Genomic DNA, 19,382 nt, shown 5'->3' with positions numbered 1-19,382 from the left:
TAATTGTTCCATTGTCAATATTCTGTCAGGTGGCACATTGATCATTATCAATAAAACTACATTGTTATTTCATCAACAAAGCCTATGGCTAAAATAAATTATTGATATTATTGGTATTGAGCATTCTTTATGTTTGACTTCTAATATATATATATATATATATATATATATATATATATATATATATATATATATGCTGTCTGCTGTCATCACATCTATAGTTTCACTGTATTGCAAATATTGTTGCTCTGCCATTTTGGTCTTTCCCAATTAGTAAGCCCTGGCAACTACTCTTAGTACTGTCTTTATAGTTTTGCCTTATCCAAAATAGTACAGATGTGAATCAAGCATTATATAGCATTGATCTAGACTGTTGGGCTTCTTTCATTTGATAAGAAGCATTTAAGTTTAAATTAAATTAAAAATTAAATTTACATTAAACATTTCTGTTTTAATTTTCCTTTTCAAAAACTTTAAAGCTAGATTTTTTTCTCATACACTACATTCCAATCACAGTCTCCTCTCCTTCCTAGTACCTAGTTTTATTGTGTTTGGCAGTTGTCTCTTGGAGCCATGCTCTTTTATGAAGAGGAAATGGAGGGGGAGTGGATCTGTGGCTGAGGGGAGGTAGGAAATTTGCTGAGAAATATGGCCCAGACCTTGTTCGAGTGGCTCAACCAATGTTTGTTTTAACTTGAGGACCACACTTCAAGGAAGAGTCTATATTCTCCACTGTCTGGATGGCCAAGTACTAGAGATTATATAGCACAGAGACCTAGGTTAAAACCAAACATGATAACAACAACAACAACAAAAGCAAAGAGATAATTGCTAATGATACTCTGCTATACTCATAGATTAGTACCTGGTTCAGTTACCATTAAAGAGCTTAATACTAATTTTTTTGCAAACATATTTTCATTAGTTTACATGTGGCTAAGAATGCACTCTTACAATAGCATATGACCTGAAGTCAGAGGAAAATTTGTGGGAGTTGGTTTTTTTCATCCATAGGATGTTCTCTAGACAAGGAACTCAGGTAATTATGCTTGGTGGCAAGTGCCTTCATTGGCCTAGCCTCCTTGATGAGACTTCATTCCTTTCTCGTTAAATTTTACGTGTCTATGGATGTTTACATTTATGAGGGAACATGTAGATTTGAGTGTACCTGCTCATATGGAAATGCATACAGAGGCCTAAGATTTATAACTATGAATCTTCCTAAATAGTTATTTTATTCATTTAGACTAGGTCGTTCATGTCTTACAGATGCAGGCTTGTTTACCTGGTCACCTTGCCAGATCTCTGAAGATGGATCTCTGTCTTCAGCACCTACCAGAAATGTATATGCGAGTTAGAAATCTAAACTGTGGTTCTTATGATGGAACAGCAAGTATTTTATTGCTTTATCCACAGAGGCATCTGTCTAGCTGAGGTTTTATTTATCACTCAATAATTCATTGTGCAGGTGTGATGCAGTCTACTTATCCATTTATTCACTAAATATCATACTGTTTCAGTGTTCTGGTAGTCATGAAGAAAGTTTCTAAAACAAACATTGGAGGCTTTCATTTGGATGCAACTTTTCCATTGCTGTTTAAATGGCTCAGAAGGGTGATGCGAGATGCTGTGACATGAGCAGGTGACTTTGTAAGACACTGACAAGTTGTCATCCACAGTGAATGGAACATTTTGCACCACCACTAGCAAGGAATGAGAATTTCTGCTCCTCACTCTCTGCAGCATGCTCTGTCACTTGCAATTGAGAATTTGGCATTCCAATACATATGTGTTGGGTCTCTTCTTTACTGACACTTCACTAATAACTTAGGAAGTTGTGCACCTTGTTGCAGACTATTTTGACTCTAAACACATCAAAATAAATCTTCCTATGCCTCCTGGGATTAAAGGCATGTGCTATCATACCTGGTGATTTAGCTTTACTTTCTAATTAGGGAATTTACAATTGCTGTACTTATAGATTTCATTATAACTGTCTTTTACTGCCTCTCTCCTTTGCAAATAATTAGACCAGTCTGTACCTTCTCTCCTCACTGTCTTCATAAACCTATTGTTTTCCCAGTCAAATCATCTGCAAAATGAAAGGTTCAGATTATCCTTAAGTTGCTAAAGGGGTCTATTAGGTGTGTGTGTGTGTGTATGTGTGTGTGTATGTGTGTGTGTGTGTATGTGTGTGTGTGTGTGTGTTTACTTCTTTTTGACTTGAAGCAATAAAAATAAATTATGTGAATTTGATGTACTTTCTCCAAATTTGTTGCTTCTTCAGCTATGATATGGCAACCTCTGACACTCCCTTTTAGGTTTCTTGTGGAGATAGACCGTTATAAATGGTTACTCTTTAATACAGAACATACATAAACATTCTCTTAGTTATTGTTCTATTGATGTGAAGAAACACCATGAACAAGATGATATTTATTTAAAAAAAAACATTTAATTGGGAGATTGCTTAAGTTTCAGAGAATTAGTCCATCATCATCACCATGGTGAGGACAATGGCAGGTGGCATGTAGGCATGGTGTTCAAGAACAGATAGAAGGGAGAGAGGGAGGGAGAGAGTGATAGAAAGAAAGAGAAAGTAAAAAGAAAGAAAAAGTCTGGGTCTGGTGTAGATTTTCTAATACTTTTATAGGTTCTTTGTGAATTTCACATCGTGCACTCCATCCCTCAGATCTCCCCTCCTCTCATATCTGTCTTCCACTCTGGCAATCTACCCATCAGAGAGAAAACATCTCATTATGGAAGCTGTAGTGTTTCACACTGTGTCCCACAATATACCCTTTTGACTATATTTCTTTGCTTGAAAATGTTCATTGCAATGACTCTCTTGTCTGTTAAAAGGCCTCTGGCTTCTGCTACTCAATAGATACAGAAACCTAATTGGGTTTCCTCTTATCCTCTTATCCTCTTATTGTTGGCATGAATCATAGAGCTCCTGTAGTTTTAGATCTGTAGGACTGGCCCCTTCATGCTCTTTAGCAGTTCATCAGTGAGTTAGAGTGGGGTAATTCACAGCCATGGATCTGTGAGAGGTATCTGAGCTGGTCAGCCCTCTGGTTCTCCCACTCTTTGGGGCCAGCTTACCAGAAATTCCACTTCAGGATGGCTCTACCCTGCTGTCCAGGTGAGGCGCAGGTCTTGCTTTCCCAAATGTTGTAGCTGGTGAGGGACATAGCCAGTTCTCCCACTCTCATGATCCCAGGTACTGTTCTCCTCCATGTCATAAATAGTTAGGGAGAAGGGAGGGGAGGGGACATCTGTTCCTCTTCTGCACCACTGCCCAGCAGAAAAGAGACTGGGACATTATCCCATACTTTCACCCTTGGGACCAACAGATCTGCAACACCCACACTCAGGCTCCTTCTCAGGTGGGATGCAAGGCCTGCTTTCATGAATTCTGCAGCAGATGAGAGGTAGGGCCATCTCTTGTGTTTTCATGACCCAGGTCTCCTACCTGCCACTAATGTTAAGGGGTAATGGGGTAGGAGAATATTTCTCCCTCATTCATATCTCCTCATGGGAAACCTGTAGTAGGGCCATCTCTTCTATGCTCTTATCTTCAGGGCCTGCTACTTACAAATGCCCCCCACAGTGCAGAGGGCTGTCCTTCTGGGTACTGAAGCTTGCTAGAGGTGGGGATGTCTCTCTTGCTTTCATGCCCACAAAGCCATCTCTCCTAAGATACAAAGATGAGGAGTGGTGCCTATTCTGCACATCCTTCAGACATGAACATGTCCCTAGGAAGCATTTCAGAGTAGGAACATCTGCTTGGGTTTGCTGGTAACAGACCCTTACTACATCAGAGCCACATATGCAGATATGACCCTCACCGTGGGCTGAAAAGTCATCACCAGCTACTCACAATTGGCTGTTTCTCATTGCTCTCTAGTCTCCAGTTCTGCCTCTGTTCATTGTGCCCACATACTTACATACTCTTCTTAGAGGTCCCTGGGGTCTCTGAGTTTCTGGGGTCATCTCAAGAGAGGTCTCAGATGCACTATGCCCTGCTCATGCTGTGTGGCAGCAGTCAGGGGTCATCTTGGGCATGAAAAGTCCCCTGAGGCCGGTGAAGTGCACAACTGGTGGTAGTTTCAGACTAGCTTCCTGTCCACACCCTATGGTGCCAGTCTGGTGGTCATCTCTGGCTCACTCCTTACATGGCCTACCAGAATAGCCCCATGAGAGTGTCATTTATCTCCAGCTTACTTCTTCTATGGTCCCACCATGCCAGGACAGGTTCTTCTAGTCTCTTGCTTGTTTCCTGATCTGGGAGTTATCTAGGCCCCACAGAGCTAGACTGGTGTTGTCTCAGGCTTGCTTTTTTTTTTCAAGGAATGTTAGGCTACTATTCATTCAGATGTTCATAGATCAGAACACTGAGAGTAGGCATAGCCACTGATGTGGATTTTTTAAACTTCATAGACAACACTCGGTTACCCACCTTCTCCAGAATGGCCATACCTCCCAATTCTTCCTAAACAGTTCCAGTAATGGGGATCAAGCACTCAAATATTTGAGCATATATGGGTGTAATTTTCATTAAAACCAATATAAAAATACACTTTGTGTGCATGTGTTTAATACATGCTTTCCTGTGAAATCACTGCATATTCAATTTTTATAACTCAGATATGCTTTAGCTTATTAAATCTAAATCTGCATTTTAAGTTTTTGAAATTAAACCATAATTACATTTTTATTATTCTTTGCCTTTATCCCACTAGACACTCCTATGTACACCCCACTCACAATTTTTCTCAAAAACAGGGCCTCTGAATTTTTTTAAATTTAAATTTGATTGTTGTTGTTGGTGGTGGTATGCATTCCAAAATATTTAATTACAATATAATTCAGTCCATATAATGATATTTGTATCTATGTTTATATCTATTTATCTATCTTTCCCTCATCTATCATCTATATCTAGCTACCTACCTACCTATCATCTCTCATCATATCTATCTATCTATCTATCTATCTATCTATCTATCTATCTACCTATCATCTTTCTAATTTAAATCTGACCATTTTTTGAATAACTAATTGGACAACACTTCTCTCTGAAAGACTGTTTTCTTCATGACTTAGCATTCTTTTGTTGTCTGAACATTTTGTCTGCAGATGGGAACTGTTACACTTTACCCTTTCCATGTTATTATGTCTGATAATGTTGCCTTTGTTCAGGTATTGTATTGGTAGCCATGTTGTTCAGTGAACACTTCCTTACATTTCTAGGAGATAATCTCACACAAGACATCCTGTTACTGTGGCTCTTACAATGTTTGTGCTCCTTGATGTTCCATTTACCTTAGGTACATGAACTGTGTTGAAGATGGATCATCTTTTTAAGTATAAAATGTATAACCTCAATTAGTTATATTCTTTGATAATAAAGGTGTGAGAATACCCATTAACAAGAAAAAAATAAAAACTGGTACTCTGAATTTATTTTAGAGAAGTGTATTTGTACAAAAAGAGAATGAAAATTATCTATGATGTGACTTACACAGTTTCATTATACTATTAACCTACAAAGATATTTGAAATACTACCTTTTTTTTCTCAAGTTACTTTGGTGTATTAAGGATCTAAACAATTAATCTAAGCATATTTTATTTCTATTGCTTTAAAAATTGACTTGTAAGACATTAATATGCCTCAATGCATGACCCTCAAAGTAGGAAAAAACTAACTCTGACTCCCACACATGTACCATGACACATACAAATACACACGTATATAAACAAACACAAATATTTAATAAACAAATGAACAAAACTTTTAAATATTGAATCTTAAAATCTCCATAAGAATTGTGTCCTTCAAATAAATTTACATAAAAGGCTTTTTAAAAGAAAAATAAAAATTACAAATAGATTATTTAACTGAAGAATATTTATTTACTTTATCTATTCATAATCCCAACTAATTTGGGCAAGAGTTTATTTTTGTGCATGAATGAAGTATTTATCATCTAAAGACATTGAAAACAATCAAGTAGCATCTATTTTTCCAAGCACACACAATACCTCAGACTTTCCTTAGTGATGCAACAAAATACGAGCTACATCCTCCCTTCTCTTCTTTTTATACCGCTGGTGAATCCTATGGATACTGTCCTTGCCAAGTATCATCTCCCTGCTCAAATGGAGACCCTCTCCTCAACCAGAGGCCATTACTGCTAGAAGACCAGGTAAGCTGCCTGTAAGCCTTCTCTGCCCTCTATGTTCCCCCACAGACCCAACCGCTTAAGGCTAGTCCCAGCTCCATCCTACCCTCAGCCATGTTTATGCCTCCTCTGGATCCCATAGACTGTCTACTCTAGACTGCCCAGAAATCAGCATCTAGTCCAGTAATCACCATAGACCCCAACACATGGATCTCTGGGACGGAGAAATAGAATAGATTTTTATGGTAGACTGGAGGCCTGTGGCTTATGGCTGGAAGGATATGGGATAGAGAAAGAGTGTGTCAGAAGAAAAAGCTGGAATTGGTGAGCATTTAGGTGATCCTCAAACAATCCAAGCTAATGATAGGAGAGAAAGTTGCTCTCTAAAAACCAACATCAAGACCCCATTGCTGAGGAAAACATCCACATAGCTAATTGAACTTAGAGACTTGGAGCTGGTACCTGTATGGAGCCATCATCCCTACATTTTAGTCTCTTGGGTGAAAGTGGGTACTGTGTAGATTATTGAAAAAGAGGCTAGGAAACCAACGCTGATGGTTTCCATATGCTTGGCCCAGGGAGTGGCACTATTAGAAGGTGTGGCCTTGTTTAAGTAGGTGTGTCACTGTGAACTTGAGCTTTAAGAACCTCATCCCAACTGCCTGAAAGCCAGTATTTTGCTATAAGCCTGCAGATAAAGATGTAGAACACTCAGCTCCTCCTCACCATTCCTGCCTAGATGCTATCATGATGATGATTGAGTGAACAAACCTCTGAACCTGTAAGCCAGCCCCAATTAAATGTTGTCCTTATAAGAGTTGCCTTGGTCATGGTGTCTGTTCACAGCAGTAAAACCCTAAGACACCAACCTAGCCTTAACACCTTTGACCTACCATCTGCCATGCCTGCAAAATGTGCTAAAAAAATAGTAGGATAGAACTTGTGAATGGGGCCAACCAATGTCTGATTTAATTTGAGTCCCACACCATGAAAGAAAGTCTATGCCTATCACTTCTTGGATGTTTAGAAGCAAGAGTATTCAAAACAAACAAACAAAACCAATGAAATGATAATTAATGATATTCTGCTATACTCATAGAGTAGTGCCTCATTCTGTAGTAGATGAGACCATATTCAGAGACTCACAGCCAGACACTATGCATTAAGAAAGTCTAAAGGGGGTGATGGAAAGTTTGTAAGAGATAGAGCAGATAGAAGACAAGAGGAGAATATAGCTCACTAAATCTTCAGCAAAGTAGATATGAGCTCAGAGATGCAGAATTGTCAAGCATGAGGCTTGCAGATGTCTGCACCAGGTCTTTTGTGTATATGTTGTGGCTGTGACCTTGGTAATTTTGTGGGACTCATCACTATGGAAGCAAGTATGACTTTGACTCCTTGGTATGTTCTTGGGACTCTGTTCCTCTTGCCCTTGCCCACTCTCAGTGTGAGGGTTTTTTTTTTTCCTTGACACACTGTATTACATTTTATCCTGCTTATTAGTTGTCTCTTGGAGGCTTGCTGTTTTCTGAAGGGAGACAGAAGGAGTGGATCTAGGAAAAAGAAAGGTGGGGTTCAAGGGGGAGGCTAGAGAAGTAAAAGAGGAAAAGTGTAGTCAGGATGTATGAGAGGATAATATATTTTCAATTATAAAATAAAACAATAAAAATTATGGAGCTAAGTAGTCAAAATAGTTTCTAATAAATAGTGCCATTTTTGCTTAAAAGTAATAGATAAATAAGAATTTTGGAATCCTTGAAGAAAAATTAGCTGCATGTTTCTACTCACTTTCAAATATATATATTTATTTGAAATATACATTAATGAACAACTAGACACTATTTGAAATGTACCATATACTAGGCTGGGCTGTCTGCATGTGAAACAGTTCTTTAGTTATAGAGGGTATATGATGATGATTGCCCTAAATACTCTGTCAAGTGGCTGCGCTTTCTATAAATGATGTTCAACTAGCTGTAGCATGGGTACACATACAAAGGAAATAGTAGGATGACAGTAAACATACTGTTGTATGTCAATCATACAAACAAAAAAAATCCCAAATCTATATTATTCAATCAGACAAAATTGTCAGTCATTGGTTTATAAGCAAATCTTAGGGTCTTTTTGAATGCCAGATTTGAAAAGTTCATTTTCTTATAAATGTTTACCTTGTCAAGACCATATGCAAACACTGAACCTTAATGTTTGAATCATATAGATTTAAAAGATTCTGTAAATTCTTCTTCCAGAATTTCAAAATATGTGACTTGTCTTTGTTAGGGTTACTACTGGGTAGGAAGGGGCTAATTTGGCTTATACTTCCATATCACTGTTTACCATCAAAAAAATTAGAACCAGAAGACAAATAGGGAAGGAATCTGAAAACAGGAGCTGATACAGAGGTCATGGAGGACTGCTGCTTACCAGCTTGTTACTCTTGCCTGGCCAACCTGGTTTCTTATACATCCCAGGACAACTAGTCTAGGGATGGCACGACCCGCATTGGTCTGGGGCCTCCTCCATCAATATATCAAAAGTGAAATATGTATAAATTAACACAACTTACTAAGGTTTTAGTCTATAATATAAATGATATAATAAAAGAAGTATGTTATAAACTCTAAATTTTTTCTGTTTTACATTTTTATTAATACTTGTTTTAATAAAATACTTTCATATTTTAAAAAATTGAAGTAAACTTTATTCTCAAGAAAATTATTACATCATTGTTAACTGGCCTGACTCCTGGATAAATGTTATCAGCTGACTGCAGTTCTTTTTCTCTGGCTAGATAGGAATTGTAGGTAGAAAACAAAGTCTCTTCCAGTGTTTAAGAGCCAATGTGAGGTCCACCCAAATCTGAAAGATATAGTCTAACTTCTGAAGCTATAAGGCTCAATGATTCACAGAATAATGATACCTAAGACTCAATAGTATGAAAAAGCAGACTGTTTTATTCTGCAGAAGTCCAGCATGCTAGGGTCTACCATTTACCGAGATGGAGACACTCAGGTAAACTCACAGGCTCAATTTAAAGCATATTAGGGGAATTCTAGGAATAGGATTTGTCTTGGTTGGTTAGGTTGGTCTCTAGGGCTATGGGTGTCTTTGGGATTGGCTATGGCTCTGGGGACATTTCATAACTATAACTGAGGGAAGGCCTGGAAACTGTTTCTAGGGAAACCTGGAAACTAGCTGACTTTACTGCTCTTGCCTCCCACTAGGTGACCTGGCAGCCTCTGATGGAGCAGCCTGTTGTAGTGACTTGTTTGGAGTTGTGTAGTTCTGCAAAACAGAAATTTAGACCTAGTATCCTGAAATAAGATTAAAACTTGTCTTGGAGCAAGCTGGTATCAGTCCGCTCAAAGGCAGCTCCAGTATTACTCCCTGTACTGATTAGTTTGTTTGAGTTTAAACCACCAGAGGTTCACTGCATGGCAGCTTCTGTGATGCTGAATTGGGCAACTTGCAATGGTATGTTCTCAGAGTGGTTTCAGGTATAAGAACCTATTCCTTTAGTGACAATAGTATATATACTTCTTGAGGTTAGCACATTGGGATCCTCAGTCCTTAACTAATGTTTAAGTTCTTGGACTGGACTTGGACTTTTGGTTTTCACTGCACAACATGTATTTGGACACTTTCCAGCAATTAGGACTCACCTCACATAGTTTCCAGCAACTGGGACTCATGTGGTTTCTTATCTTTAGGTCTTTACTGATCACATGTCTTTGTTACCGCTATTTTTCTTTGGTAGTGTTTCAGCTGTTTCCCTAGACTCCAGCTACTATTTTTGCAGTACAAAAACTGCTGCTGTTGAGCCTGGCCTGCTGTTCTCACCAGAGCTTTATTCTCTTCCTCTTGCTAAGCCAGCTCTCTGTACTGACCATGATGACCTAAATTTAAGAAGGAAAGACCACTTAAATGATGCTTTTATTACTCTTAATGAGGCAATACAAGTGGGCAAAGTGGGAGTATGTCTCCTATCCTATTCATAAACTGAGCCAAATGTTCTGCTTATATAGCCAATAAGATGTGTTCATCCCAGTCATAGCAGACCTTTAAGTAAAGAAGGATTGTGCTCCCCCCACCCAGAGGAAATATCATTTAAATGAGAAACTGACCTTGTATCAAATCATAGCAGTGCCTATGAAAAGGAAGGACTACATTTGCAGCAGGCACAAACCTTCTGCTGGGCTGAAACGGAAGGTGTGAATATCTTCCTCTGCTGAACTAGCTAATCTATTGTTGTTCAAGGACAGTAACAGCAAAAATAAAATAAATAAAATAAAAATATCTGTCAAAAGCTGATTGAAACAATTAAAGAAGGATCTATACCTCCAGAATTCAGAACTGTGCCTCAGCAGTAAGAAGTTGTGAAAAAAAAAAAAAAAAATGGTTCTTCCTCAATGCATTTCTGGACTGTTCAAAAAAGCAAGTGTTGTTTCAGGTTGGTCCAGAAAGCTGTCTGACTATACTCAAAGCAGCCAGTGCTCCAGATGGAGGTCTGACAGCTATCATTCAAGGAATCATCAAACCTATGCCCAATATTTTACTGTATTTACAAGAGAACAAAGAGAGAAAAAGAGAGGCTGACTATTCACAAAAGACTTACTATTAAAATTCCTAATGATTTTTTACCAGTGTTTAATAGCTGGTGACTAATGCTTAACACCTGTTCAGAGAGGTTAGTCTTATCTCACCTGCTTCATAATCTGAGATCAGTAAATTTTAATATATTAGCAATAAAATTATTATTTATTAAATGTAAATTAATAGTGTTGTCACTGTGTTCACAATAGAATGGTAAGTTATATTAATGAAGTCTTAAATATACTAGTAATTTTAAATATACGTTTAAAAATAGTTTTAAAATCACATTAATCACACATACATACATTTGACACCTAGTGATTATTTTTTTTAAAAAAATATATATATAACAAAGGCATTAAACAACCCTACAGTCATGGAATATATTTTATTATGACTTTAATCAGTAACCAAGAAGGAATAATAAATTTAGAAGACATTTTAATGCAGAAATGTGTTTTCTGCCATAACCATTTAAAATAACCATGAAAAAGAAACAATTGTGTACTAAAATTGTTTTAATTGGCCATAAAATTGCTATTGTTAACTGGGATCAGAAGAAGTCATTCCCAGAGTTGAAATATATTGTCTTGATTAAAACACTTCCACATTATAGCTTAGCTCAGGTTAACTACTTAGCTCTGGGAAAATAAAAGCCACGATTCATTGCATACATCTTTAAATAATAAAAGTTTACTACTTGATACAAAGGGGTGTTGGAGCGGATATTAATCTTCCAATCCTTAAGGGATAAGAAGTGCCATTCAAGTGCACTATCCATTATCACATGCAGAAATGATATTCTGGAAGACAAAGTCCTGAACTGTGTGTGAAATATTCTCATAAGTCTTCTGTAGTTTATTTCCCAGGTTTAAAGACTTTAGACAACAATTGAGTTTATAAGTCAAAGCATGAAATGTTCCAAATTATCTGTTAGGTAGAAAGAAAAAATTTAATTTCAAATTCTTATAATTATTTTACAAATGTGAATAATTACTATAAAAATCACCACTAAAGATTACTTATTTTTTTTGAAAAATTCTCAGCTAATATTGACTTAATCGTATTGTTAATTATGTGAGGCTTTACTGCCAATTTTTCACAAATTGACACCTCAATTCTTTAAAATTCTGCTACCTTACAGCATATTTAGTCTTTACTTATAGAGCTTGCAACTTATACTAAGCTATAAAACTGATTATAGAAGGTCTGAGTGACAGAGTTGGAATATATTTTATTCTCTGTAAGAAACAAACTTATGATAAGGTTGGTGATTTTTAATTACTGTTAAAACTGACTGAGAAATAATAATATTCAAGTATAGAAAGTCTACCTAAAATATTAATATGATTTTATATTATCTATTGCTATGATGAACAAAGAAAGTTATTCAGAAGAATTTTAAATGCATAATTAGACTGATAGGAAAGAACAGCTGTAAAGGTATAAACAGTGGCTGTGCATTTTCTGGGAAGTAGAGTGGAGAGAACTTGATTTTGGTTTCCACTGAGCATATTCAGGGGCTCACAGCTGCCAGCAACTCCAATTCCAAGGACCTAACACTTTCTACTATTCTCTGCTGGCACTTGCACTAGGGTATACACACACACACACACACACACACACACACACACACTCGTGCATGCACACACACATGCATACCCATGTGCATGCACACACAATAAAAAACAGTACAGCAAATCTTTTTAAAAGGAGAAAAATATCGTTCCATGCTTTTCATGTTCTTTATATGTTTCATTACCTGAAAATGTTTTTTTTTTTCAAATATCATTTCCTTAAAATACAATCCTTAAAGGAATATGGCAATGACATACTAAATAATTTTTGGAGGTAATGAGTATTAGGAAAGGTGATACCATTAAGGTTCCATGCCAAGTTGCTTTGGAAATATTAAAAATATTATTCGTAACCCAGCAGCAAAATCCTTATCAGAAAATGAGAAGATGCAGATAATATATCCCTGGGCTTTCCAGATTTCAATACTATAAACTAAGGAACAATAGGTCTACTGTTTAAAAATTATCTAGTCTAGGATTCACTTACTACAACACAAAATATACTAATACAATATTTGTGAAGCAAATTCTCAATTCTTTAAATATTTATCAAAAAATATATTATATTGTAAGTTATGTTTGTTTGTTTGTACTAAAAGAAAATATTACTGTGTTGCCCTAGTTGGACATGTCCAGTGTAGGTATATCTTTCACATTCTGTCAAAGACAAGAGGTGTCATCAGTATAAGTGGTTTTGCATGTAAACGTTTAAGTGAGATACTGTGCTATAACAAAGAATAAACGTTAACAGATAAATTAGTCTCCTTAAAATATTAATTTAAATATGAGTGTTTAAAGGTTATAAAGTCATTTTAAAGAACAGTATAGTGTTAATACAGTATTCCCATGGTAAAGATAAATCAACCAGGGGCATGAAATCTGATGGCTTTAAAAATAGCAAGACACTGTGATCAAAGATATGCAATGTTTAATGCAATGCAAACCTAGACCCTCAGCTCATGAGCAGGGAAAACATTTCAAATTGAAAACTTGGAAAGGAAATAAAATCTTCAAATTATTGTTATTGAAAATGTGTAGTTTTAAATGTTTAGGAGATCATAGCTCAATTGTTAGTCATGATTGTAGTCATTAGTATTATGAAGAGAAATATTTAATACTATCACTGTTATTAGGGCAAAGGACATGTCCTAATGTCAAACATAGAACATTAGTAGTTTAGTATTAAATGCACTATAGATTCAGTGGTTGTTTTCATGTTTAAAAATATCTACACATGGTTTATATTTTCATAGAATCAGCATCTCCTATTATTACTTCCTGACTCTTATTACTCAATCTATGAGACTTACATTTGAACAATTTTGTTTCCTATTTGAAATGTTGATACAGTTTATAAATGATCTCTTTTTACATTTTTTAAAATTTTGATTTGATACACTAATTTTTTGCAAGGAAGTAATTTTGAATAATACTTAATAAATACCCAAGAGTACCTAACAAGGCATTCTTCAAAGAAGACAGAATGTGCTTTACATATAAATATGATTTAAGCAATTGATTTTCATGAAAGCATAAACCTTATGTGAGAGATAATGCTTAGATAGCTAGGGGTGGGTGAATAGACAAATGACATAACCAGGTTAATACATGTCTATAAGGAATGAGCAATCATCAAAAGTACTTGATCTTTGATTATATTGTTTGTTTGTGCATGGTATCTTCAGCAATAGGGACTTGCATTTCACTTCTGGAGATAGTCAAGGGCAACAGCTTTAGGCTTCATGTTTTTGGGAGTCTCCTGGACATTTCTGACAAAAAAACTCAAAATAAAGCTTTCCTTTTCTGGTATTGAGAATTTTGTGAAGTAGTCATTGACTCTTAAACAGAGCCCCATTAACGCAGGTCAGAATAGTCCAGCAAAACTACTTATTCATATCTATAAAGGTAATTGACTTGATTGCCTACTCCATGAGATCTAGCAATCACGTTTCCGGAGGGTATCATTCGAGTTTCAAAAAAAGGGAGGCAACCAAAAGTTATAGCCTTCTATGATGTGTATAAACTACATTAATGAGCAACATGGCAAATAACCTTAAGGAAGCAGCAGTGGCACATATATCAACAGCTCTTTAAGACCCATTCAACAAGAGGGAGGACATGCCTGATACTAGATATGTAGCTAACTACTCAAAGATAGTGAAGTCGTTAAGTCATGGTTATTGGAAGAGAATGTATGACCACTCAGTTGTTAAACCAGTGTAATCGCTAGCAAAAATCGATAAAATTTGTCATAAAAGTGACTTCTCTGTGCAAGAGGCCGTAACCACTACAGAAAACCATAACCAATCAAAATGTAGAGCTGCAAATCCCAGTTCTGATGGATGAATCTACAAATCAATCCTGCAGCTGAGGATCAGAGAAGACTGAAAAGAGGGTGTGTATGAAAGATTATAATAGCTAACAAATCAGGGACTTTAGATGAGAGATTGTGACTCCTAGTAATAATGAGAAGCTACACCCTAAAATTCTAACCAATATAATGCCCAAACTAGTTATTGAAGAAGGCTGACACCAAGGAACAAGCCAAACTGGATGAAGAAATCCTTACAATGCCTCAACTCTAAATAAAGTTCTATAGGCAACTGAGAAAAGCTTGGGAATGGGAGAGATGCCTTTTCCAGGGAAGAGCACACCAATTGATTGTCCAGTATCAAATAGTGAGCCATAAAATCATACATATAGGAAGCTCTATATGTGCCAAACAAGTTATACTTTGGAATACATATTTATATACCTATACATATAAGCATGCAATAACTATTTGTGTACAAAAAAGTCTGTAAATTAGAAGAAGACTGTAGAATGCTAAATGGGAGAGTTGGAAGGGAGAAAAGGAAAAAAGAAATACTGTAATTAAATTAAAATTTCAAATATTAAAAAAACCATGTAATTACATAACTTTCCCTATCTTTCTCCTCCCTCATACATTTTTTATGACTACCTTCCTCCCAAATTCACAACCTCTTCCTTTTTAACCATTATTAATACTTATATATGTGCAAATTAATAAAGACATAATTATCACCTGATTGTTCTGTTGAATGTTGCCTGAATATGCATTTTCTAGGGATAACCGTTGGGTATTGGATAACCAAGACTAATTCATTGTCTTTTAGATGTTAAGTTTTTGTGCTCCTCATCTAGGGATGGGTTCTGTGAGCTTTCCCCAACCTGTACTGCAAAGTCAGCTGATACGTCATTTTCTATTTTAGTTTATTCAGCTACCCTAATTGAGATTTCATGGGTGTACATGCTTTGTCATAGTTAGAAAGTACACTGTCACAGCAGTTCCTCCAGTTTTCTGCTCACTTAAGGATTTAAATTTTAGGTTTTAGAAAGAACCTCTATTTAGAAAGAACCACTATTATAAATAGTAAGAGAGGGGGGAAAATTCACTTTCAGTAGATAATGTAAGGGATAATTTGAACTTTAAATGACTTTAAAAGCATATAGTAAAATTAAAAGTTTTTTAAGTCTTTAATTTTTTAACAACAGAATTTAGACTTTATTTATATTTTAGAGCCCATATATTATAGACTCTTAGTACATTCTTTAAGTATTTTTTTTTTATTTCTTGTTGAGGCACAGACTCACTTAATTCTGACTGGCCTAGCACTCACTGTGTTGACCAGGCTGGCATGGAACTCATTTGGCTAGCTTTGGCTTCATAGAAATACTCCTGACTCCACATCCTGAGTTCCTGGATTTAAATAACGGGCCACTGCACTCAGGTTTATCTTACAAAGTTTTAATAAATGAAATCATACTACAGTTATCTTGCCTTCAAAGAAATTAAACTATTAATTTCTCTTGACAAAAATCTTACAATTAAATAATTATTTGCTCGTACATAATATATGCAATACAATACTTAAGGAAATTTGTAATGAATGATGCTTATCAAGTTTTTCATATTCAACATGAAAGACATATTTATAGACAAATGAAGCTACCCTAGCTTCAAAATATCCAAAGTATAAATCATCTCTACTGTCAGTTAATAAGTTTAGTTTCCTCAGAAAATGCTGCCTATACATTGCCAAATGATACAAAAAATATATATGAATCTTAATGTAAAATACTATAGATTGTATCCTTACCTAATATATAAAATAATTTTATATTAGATAATGTATTACTTGAACAGCTGACAGCATATTTGCTTAAGTAATAACAAAACTGTGGTAGAAAATCATATATGTTCATAAACTAAAATTTAATGATACATAAGAAAAATCAAATGAGAAAGTAGAAGAAAAAGGTAAAAGATGTTTTCAAGTCATCTAACTAATACTTAATATCTGAACCAGGTACCTATTTTGATAGAACTGTGACCATAGCAGTTTTCTGTACCATTTAGTAAAACATTTACTCAGAGTTAGTTTTGGCTTTGGGCTTCCTTTTTGCAACCATTACAGAAAGTAAGGAAAAATATAACTAAAATAATTTTACAGGGCAACCTCTGTCAGGCATCACATTCATAAGCATGATTATAACTGTTGTTGACAATTTTTTCCCATTGTACTAGGTAGAGGAAAATAAGCCTGGTTGTGAATACAATGTAATTTTTAAAGTGTGTATTATGGGAGAGACGATAGTTGAACAAAATGGCTGAAATAAATATCAAAGGTTTATAGCACTCGGGAGCTATTTATTTGTTCTTGATGTCTTTTGGAGATTGGTTTACCTCGTGCTAGGAAGAAAGAGCTAGCATGTATCCTAAGGAGACCTTTACCATCACCAAACTTTAAAAATACTTCACATAGTTTTCTTACGGTATAGATAGAATTTGAAATTGGAATACGTAGTAGTTTTATGTAAAGAAAAAAAAAAGATTGTGTGCTTAGCAATTTTGTTGTAAAACAAGAGGTTTTACAGTGTGACATCCTTTCCCTGACCTTGGCAGTATGTATAATGAGATGGTTAGCTTGGGTGTAATAAAAGGTCTGGAACAGATAAAGAATCCATTACAGGAACAGAACTTAGTTGTGCCCAACTAATTTCTTCAAATGGCCCACATATAGAAAACAGAGGGATGATAAATAAAACAAGAACAGCTAAGTAGCTCACCCAAGGTCATGTAATGAAGGACTGCTGTGTCTGAAATTAGAATCCTAGTTCTCATCAGAGAAACATATTTATATAATGATAAATGACAATTTTGAAAGACTTAGATATGTACATACATATATTTAGTTAAACACTGAGTTTTTTTCTAAACCAGGAGCTACCAGAAAATTTTGATGGGTAAGCTTCAGGGCAGAACAGCTTCTGACTTCATGTGGACCAAAAAGTATAGAAGTAGGAGTTCACAGAAACAAGATAAAGCAGATAGAGCATGGACTAAAGTATCCTTTCTCTACATCTAGGTCCTAATTACTAACCCAGTCTTCAAATGATTATTTACATAGGAAGACAGGCTGTTATTTCAAAGACATAAACAAGCCTTATCTCTGAATATTGAGATAATATTCAGAATATTATCAATATTCAGAATATTCTGAATATTGGGTTCCAAGTCTTCAACACATAAATAAGCCTTAGGGAACATACATATCTAAATCATAGCTGAATATTAATATAATTTTCCTAATATCCTTATTAGATTAAAAGGTAGCAGATAAATTTGAACTCAGTATTTCTAACTCCAAAATCTATAGTTCACATTTTCTAATATCTGCTATCAGCCTATACAATTACAAATAATGCTATTGAAAGTCTTATCTAAAAGTAAGATCACTCATTGACACAGCTGTTCTAATAGACATAAGCAGAAGCTGAACTCAGGGTCTTTAGAAGAGGAGTTTTCTCATTTTACACCTATATATTTATAAACTCCTCATAATTTTTGGAGAATATAAGAAATTTGATAAGAAATAAAGCCAAAGGCCTTAAGAGGAGAGGTTTCTAATTATGCAGTGAACAGTCTAAAATATGACAATTTTTTCATGGAAAGCATTAAAAGCTATTGATAATTTTCTTTCTCCAGGTTATACACTATAAATTGTTATATTCTATAATGGAGAACTTTATAGAATAGTGAACTAGATCCATTAAAATTTAATGTGTTAGGTATCAAATCTCTCACACACACACACCACACACACTTAGACACACACACACACACACCACTGAATTTTATACCTAACTAAATTTTACTTCATGTAAATTATATTTGAATGGTTTTGATTATGACACTTCAAATAAAATGTAATTCTGTGCTGTTTTTGAGAGTTCACACTACTAAAGTTCAACCTAAATTAAAATAAGAATAAAGAGAATAAGCAAAAAACACAAAAAACAAATAAGAATCAAAATTAGTAAACTGAGAAACAAAATGGAAAAGTCAGCAATGATGAATGATAGCTTTTTGAAATGACTAGCACTGCACACATTACCTGCAATACTCATATAAGCAAATCCAGTGGAGGCAAAGACAACAAAAGAAAAGATAATACAGATCTCAAAGAGAATATATTATTACTACAGTTGAAACCAGTGAATAGGGCATACTAGAGAAAGATACAACTTACCAACTTACACTTAAGAATTTAAAATTTTAGATAATAATAGACATGGTAAAACTATCAGCTGAAAGTTTTTGTATAATGAAGACACAAGTCCAAAAGTACTATACACAAATTCTATCAGCAACCAGGTAGTAGGAGTCATTCCACTGTTGAATAAGAAACAGTTGAGTAACAGAAGCAGATGAACTAAGAGCTACAGAAAATGTGGGTTTCATTATAGAAATTAAATTCAGCAAACAAATTAACTTAGAGGATCTAATAAAAATTGAAGTGCCTCAAAGCAGGGACAAGGGTTTTACTATTGTCTGAATTTGCTATTTCTCATTTGTTTTTGCTGCCTTCCTGTTAAATTTGCTATTTAAGATGCTAGGGCTTAGGAAGATTGTGGGTGAGTGTAGGAGAGTCCTGTGAGCTGAGTGATGCACAAGGTGCATTTGCCTAAACCCAACTCATGAGCCACACTCATGA

At 35.3% G+C, this 19,382-nt stretch overlaps 1 pseudogene; it reads right to left on the bottom strand.

Annotated features, from left to right (window-relative positions):
* Nucleotides 1-4,358: 4,358 nt before the first annotated feature.
* Nucleotides 4,359-4,418, bottom strand: LOC117708048 (small nucleolar RNA SNORA17; annotated as a pseudogene).
* Nucleotides 4,419-19,382: the final 14,964 nt, after the last annotated feature.

The sequence above is a fragment of the Arvicanthis niloticus genome, chromosome 4, assembly GCF_011762505.2.
Source record: "Arvicanthis niloticus isolate mArvNil1 chromosome 4, mArvNil1.pat.X, whole genome shotgun sequence".
Taxonomy (NCBI): Eukaryota; Metazoa; Chordata; class Mammalia; order Rodentia; family Muridae; genus Arvicanthis; species Arvicanthis niloticus.
Note: the sequence above shows the minus strand (reverse complement) of the source record. Positions and strands in the feature narration are given on the sequence as shown.